Source organism: Sinohyriopsis cumingii, chromosome 2 (genome assembly GCF_028554795.1).
Source record: "Sinohyriopsis cumingii isolate HCF-2022 chromosome 2, ASM2855479v2, whole genome shotgun sequence".
In the NCBI taxonomy this organism is placed as follows: Eukaryota; Metazoa; Mollusca; class Bivalvia; order Unionida; family Unionidae; genus Sinohyriopsis; species Sinohyriopsis cumingii.
Window position 1 is genome coordinate 132,651,362 of NC_142962.1, and position 7,372 is coordinate 132,658,733.

The window sequence follows — 7,372 nt, forward strand, 5'->3', positions numbered from 1 at the left end:
CAGCTGGCATTCGTACAGCGATATCTTCAGTGTTGTGTAGATGTAAGTTACCTGATCGCAAATCACAACGCCAAATCAGTTTTTTCTTCTTTGATCTTTTTATTTCGAATAGATATAGAATCATCTTTAGCTCTACTACCTTTAACAAAATTAAGTTTCTCTATTGTCATCAAACTCGAACAACGTCATACTAATCTAAAAAAAAAATGATAAGCTTATATACTCTGGCTTCCTCGGTAGTTGACTATTGACGTAATATGAGCCCAGTATTAGCAGAATGATAAATGAAATCAGTATATTAGGTGGAAACGACAAAATAATCAGAAAATAGTTTGGGTTTCGATAATACTCTGGTTAGATTACATCACAAACAACATTTAGTTCATATCTCATTAATGTTTTCTGATTTAATTGAAACCAACTTTACGGTTATTCAGCCGTGATAAAAATTCTCATTATGCGAATTATGAAACCATAACATGTGCTCCGCCATGCACGGTTATTGATGCAATGTGTGCTAATCAGTAGTTGTAGCAATCAATTAAACCAGTATTTGAAGTAAAGTCGAAAACGTACTGTCGACGTACAAATCACCGACGTAATAATTTTGACTAAACGGTGGCGCCTAAATGAGTTCGATTATATGAGTTTCATGATATCAAATCCAGCCTAATGATTGTGGACGAAATGAACATTTGACGAAATAATTTTCGAGAAAATGAATTCGACGATATGATTGTTGAGGAAAGAACGGGAGCTCGCGATAGTACTCTCTTAATACACTTATATTTAATAACTATATGCAAAGCTGCATATCTGGAGCTGAGACGCATAAGCTTCATTCGAAAATTTCTTTTGGCTGATGCCACAAAAGGACTAGTGTGTTCCTTTGTTCTTTAAAGTCTGGACTATTGTAATTCACTTTTGTCCGGTTCGGTTCAGTATCTATTTTATGAAAGTCAAAGAGTTCAAAACAGACTGCTCGGATCATCCTTAGAGTACAAAGAACGGAGCGCATCTCCCTCGGCTCTGTAACATTCACTAGCTGCCTGTTTGATCCAGAATCGAACAAAAAATATGTTAACTAAGATGTATTTCGTTGACTAACTCTGGTCCAATATACCTATCTGACCTCATCTATGTGTACACCCCATCTAGAATCTTACATTTCCGACACTTCTATTCTCATTGTTCCCACTGTTAAAACAGTCATAAGAAAACCATTTTTTGCGTACCAGAATACAGCTACGTGGAACGAATTATTGCCCATAAATCTAAGGTACAAGGACATTGTGATCTCATTCAATAGTGCTCTTACAACTCAACTATTTTGACAACATTAGCAGATCTAAAGACTTAATAATGTGTACTATCTTAATTGTCAGCATGTTTTTGTTTTGTAATTTCTTTGTGTTTGTGTTCGTAATATTGTCGTTGCACATGTTTTGATGTGTCATCTAACATTGTCAAGCGCTTAGAGCTTCAAGAAATTAGGCACTGCACTAAGCCCACATTATTATCATTATTATTATTATTATTATTATTATCTTTCATTCTTCTTTCTTATGATTAAATTTTAATCCAAATCAAAATTCAATGAAGGGTGAAAACATTCAGTCCAGTGTGGTCGTAGGTTGGTCAAAAGTGCGTGAAAATAATTCAAAACACTTTTGTAGCATCTGCCCCGGACTAATTCTGAACGGCGGACCAAGAGAGCGAATAATAAAACATTATATTCCACAACCACCCTAAATAATATAATGCTGCGTAGATATTATAGATATCTTACTTTCAAAGCATGTTAGAATAAGGTTGGAAACTAAGAACGAACCTCACAGGTGTTCTGACCATAGGGCACACAAGACCAATTTCTGTCTACTGATCTATCTAATAATAATCATAATAATAATAATAATGAGGACTTTGTACAGCGCCTAATCTATAGAAGCTCTAAGCGCTTTACAACATTAGACAACACCTATAAGATAAAAAACATATAATAATGTTATTACAAAAATAAACACCATGAAATTAGAAAAACATTAAAAAATAAAAAATATGCTGAGAATATTTCAGGTAGGAAACATTATTAGGTCTTTAAGTTTGTTCTTGCAGTCGAAATAAGTGAGTTTTGAGAGCCCTCTTGCAATTCATTCCACGTTGCTGGGCCTTGGTATGCAAAAGAACGCTGTCCATATGACTTTGTTTTCATAGTGGGAATAATGAGTATACGATTGTCAGAAGAGGAGCGTAAGTATCTTGCTGGGGGTGTACACTTGCGTGAGATCGGATAGGTATGTTGGATTAGAGTCCGACAGTGAAACGTAGCGCAGAGAACAAATTTTGTGTTTGATTCTGGATCGAATGGATAGTCAGGGTAGGGTACAGAGCAGTGGGGAGGTGTGCTCTGATCGTGGTACTCTAAGTATGATCCGAGCAGCTGTGTTTTGAACATTTTGAAGTTTCTGGAGTAGATATTGAGATGAACCAGACAGAATTGAGTTACAATAATCCAGTCTTGTGTTTTATGGCATCAACTGAAAGATATTTGCGAATTGAGCTGATGCGTCTCAGCTCAAGATATGCAGCCTTGCATATGTTCATGACATGTTGGTGCAATGTAAGAGTACTGTCCAGAGTAACACCTAGGTTTCGTACTGATTGTGTGAATTTAATGTTGGTGTTGCTGATATTTATTGTTTGAGGTAAAGGATATGAATGAGAAAGTCTTTGTGTTGTGATCAGAATGGCCTCAGTTTTATCATCATCTGCAGCTTGTTCCATGTCATCCATGATTTCACATCAGAAATGTACCTCTCTACACCTTGGATGGTAGCATCAACTTCAGTTGGGTGGCTAGATTTGTATATTTTGGTGTCATCAGCGTACAATTGGTGAGACACTGGATGATGATCTATGACACTTGAGAGCGTGTCTATATCTGTTTTTCCTGACAACTAGCTAACTATATTTCTTCTTTCTTTCTTGATTAATTGATTGATAGCGGCTTTTGTGATTTCTTTCGTTCTTTCTAATTTATTAACATGCATGTACTTTATTTTGCAAAACGGTCGATGTTTGCAAGCTGATTATATGTTTTCAAGTAAATTGTTATTCCAAAACTTAGGTCATATCATGTCAATGAGTGTAGGAATATATTCACATTGTTTCCATGTTTAACAACTGATAGAGCCGTAGTGATGAGACGACATATTCATTGATGCTGATATGAAATAGAAGGATCTAAAAGTAGGTGGGCAGATTCAATCAGGTGTTTTGAATGATAAAAACTGATATATTTAGCACCATGTAGCATGCAATATTATCTAAAATTACGTAACGTGTAATACGGTATAACATTTTATAGCGTGTAACACGAAATGACATCATGTTATGTACCTTGTGATAAAATTCAACATAATATAACGTGTAATATAATATAACATTATGTTGTGTACAATACGATATAACATTAAATAGCGTGTAATATTATATCTGAGTAAAAGTAAATGTTTGTAATGCAAAAAAATATTGATATAATATTGATGCACGCTTAACCATCTTTGGACAACATGAAGTCAAAAGTGTTGCCTGGGAGTTCATGTAGTCCGTAGCACTCATCTCGCTCTCTACCTAACATTCCATGTCTCGGTACAACACGCTTACCGAAAATTATATACAGGGGTTTTAATTTCAGTTATATCCACAGAAAAAAAAATCATTATGTTTCCAAAGTCTGACAGTTGAATCACGACTTACAATCACCCCTGTTGCGATCCTGTTTTGCCACAGAGAACAGTTTCTAAGTCAGCTTCCCGGCCTACCCCCACCCCCAATTAAAATTAGTTTGAAGAATTGCCCCCCTTTACACTAAGGTGAAGATGAAATACTATGAAAATTTCAGCTACCAAAAAGAGAAGCTCCCGACTGTGACCTCCTACTCCTCTCATACGGAAGGCGGAGGACAATGGCTTTTTCCATTAGTCAAACAAACCACCACGCGATCTACAATGAAGAATCAAACTATTTGGTAGCTTTCATATCCTAATGACTTTTATTCACAGTTCCTCGCATCACAGTAAGAATCAGACACCGTAAGTATCACTATCCATAATATATGTTTTACAGAAGACAACAAAGAAACTGAAAGAGGACGTCGGCTAGTTCAGACGCTATCGGGACACCGGTGATAAAGAACGTTACTAAACTTCCCCATATCTCTTGACTATATAATACAGAGAGTGCAACGTTTACAGACGAGACATCATCAAAAGAAAGGATATTCAGTTCATGAATTATTATTATGAAATGAAGTTGGTCCAATAATAATAATAATAATAATAATAGTAATAATAATGACAAGAAGAAGATGATGATGATGATGAAAATGATGATGATGATGATGATGAAGAATAAAAAGAAGAATAAACAATTGCATCACAAGAAAGTTTAATCACCTATGGCGTATGCGTGTAAGGCTCACACAAAATGAAGTTGCTTGTGTTTATTAGAGACGTATACTCAGCAAGAAAGAAGAATTTTCTCAATACAAGACATTTCATTATTTATGTGTCTTTTTCTCACAAATCAATGATGTTGCACATATTATCCTTGCCAGGTTCTTAGCGTCCGAAAATTATTTAGCAAGACAAGATATAATTACATTACTGTATTTGATCTATTCAGTATATTTGATGTGTATGTGCATGCGTGCGTACGTGTCTTTAATGTATGAATCACTTAACTTTTGTGTGCATGGAATGAAAATTTATTATGAGTGAAATTAATCAAGCATAAGCTTTTCTATAAAGCCTTTTCTGTTGCGAGAAGGACCAGCTATAAAAAACTGCCCCGTATGATTGAACAAATCCAAGCAGAACAATCCACCTTCAGTCGAAGGTAGCTTTCCGAGAAGGAAGACAAAATACAAACGACCAGTCACTTTTGATGACACAAAGGACAACGTGGATGGTAAATAACCATAGCTTTCATAAGATATTCAGAGCACAATCAGCTGTCATTGTAAGCCGAGGATGATGAAGGAACCGATAATCATTTCATTTCCATATATCTTATTTTAAAATATGGCACGCCATCGTTACCTATCAAGCAAATCTCAAGCAATGTACGATTTCACGCGCGCACATACGCACGCCTAAATGCAAAAATGTCTATGAAACTTCACCCAGACTTCTGTATAACATCAGGACGAGATTAAAATCATTCATGTTTTTCTTTGAGTATTTTTTTTGGAGTCAAGTTCAGTATTTTAGTTAGTTTGAATCCATTACTCAGTGTTGTATTTGGACACCTCCCTAATTTTAAAGGTCGAAGGCATAAGCCAAATTATCATAAGCCTAGAGTTGATAAGTTCACACAGAAGCTAAATTTGTAATGTGATTTACATTCATTTAGGCTTGAAAATGGTTTGGCTTGTTTGGTGACTGCTTGTCAAAGTTAGACTAGGACTGGAAATAAAATGCGTAACTTGGGCTGCAATGAACGGCCAATATGACTTACATATTTACGCATGTCTGCTACAGAGGTAAATATCTGTTGAGTGGTGATGAAAAGTATGCTAATTTGTTATGGACTAGTGGACTTTGATTATATATACAGCACATACTGATTCTTTTAGCTGCCTTGTATCAGAAAAATATTAAAAATATATATTTCCTCTCAAAACTGGATGTATAATTAGGGGTTGGTGCCAGTGTCGGCTCAGTATCAAATCCTCGTTGTATAAAGAATTAACCTCAATACCTCAGTCAAATTCTCAAAAGCATGCTTACTACAAGATATATTAGTTAGGTTTTATTTGTATCTTTAACCTTAACGTATTTTAATTTTTCTGCAATACGTCATTGTCGGAAGAAAATTCAACAAAAACTGTCCAGTGAGACCTTAATGGTGCAGTTGAGTTAGGACAGACTAGCGGATCTGCAGAGACAGGATGAGTGAGTATCCAAGTAGAGACAGATGCTTTCGGTGCCCAAGCAACCTGACGATCCTTCGCCTCGTGTGTCACTTTTTGTAGAAGCTGACTAGCTCGGTTGTTATTACATCTGATAGGTGTAGGCCAAGAGGAGAACTGACTCAGTGATCTTTTTTAAAAATTAAGATCTTAAAAAGGATGTAAAGAATGCGCATGTAAGATAAGGTTTTTCATTTACATTAAAGATGACAGCATCTCTTTGGGGGTCTCACCAAACACATCTTAATATCACACGGGGTGGTGAAAACTAGGCCAGTTACTTGACACACAGCCTACATTATTGAAGACAGACCGGAATGTCAGTATCACTTGTTCTGCACTGTATCGACTTACTATTGACGATATGAAAATGATAAATTACTCGGTGTATAAATGTGCAAAATCTATTATAACTTGATTTAAATTTTACTGCGTATTGGCTTAGCGAATTCAAAGGAGCATTAGCTAAGACAAGACAATGAATCATAATGTCACCTTTATCTGAACTTCTTATTAAATTAATTAGAAACTGAAACTGAATCATGTGTGTGTTTGTGTGTCTGTGTGTGTCGTTGGAAACTTGCGTCATTTTATACTTGCAAATTGATAATAGCAATTTCTCTTTTCCAGGCCAATAAATCAATGGATGGAAAAGTATAGAGCGTGATGTGTGATTTGGATTTTTAACGTAGCTTTAAACATATTTCAGTCTTGTAGCAACGAAGTCTGCAGCGTGGCAATTTATAGTGATGTCTAACATTTGGGGCATCATGCCGCAGAATGTAGCATGATGTCCCACCCAGTCACATTATTCTGACACCAGTCCGACCAGTCCTAACACTGACCTCTTAATGCTGAGCGTCTAGCGAGGCAACTGTTAGTACCATTTTATAAGTGTTATGGTATGACTCGACCGGAGATCGTTGGTGCTATAAATGGATAAATTTATATAGTTATGGACAATTAATATATATTGATATAGACCTGGGTAGATGTAATGATGAGTGAGTGTCCTTACCACGAGTCTAGGAGTGTACTGCCCAGTATGTAGAGTTAACACAATGAGTTTGCTTCTGACCTGTTTATGTATGATAGCGCGATATATGCCACATAAGGCGTACAGAAAGCTAACTCAGTGCTAGAAAGCTAACTCAGAACGCTAACTCAAATCAGACCCTACCCAGGTCTATATCAATAGCTATATTGATACACTCGTTGTTTAAATTTTTATTTAAAAGGAAACGCGGCAAGCTTCGTCTCCATGTAATGAAAATGTATACATCTAGTAGTATTTCATTGATACAGCGTCATTCTATACACTCACACGTATATCACGTATATATATATATATATATATATATATATATATATATATATATATATATATATATATATAGG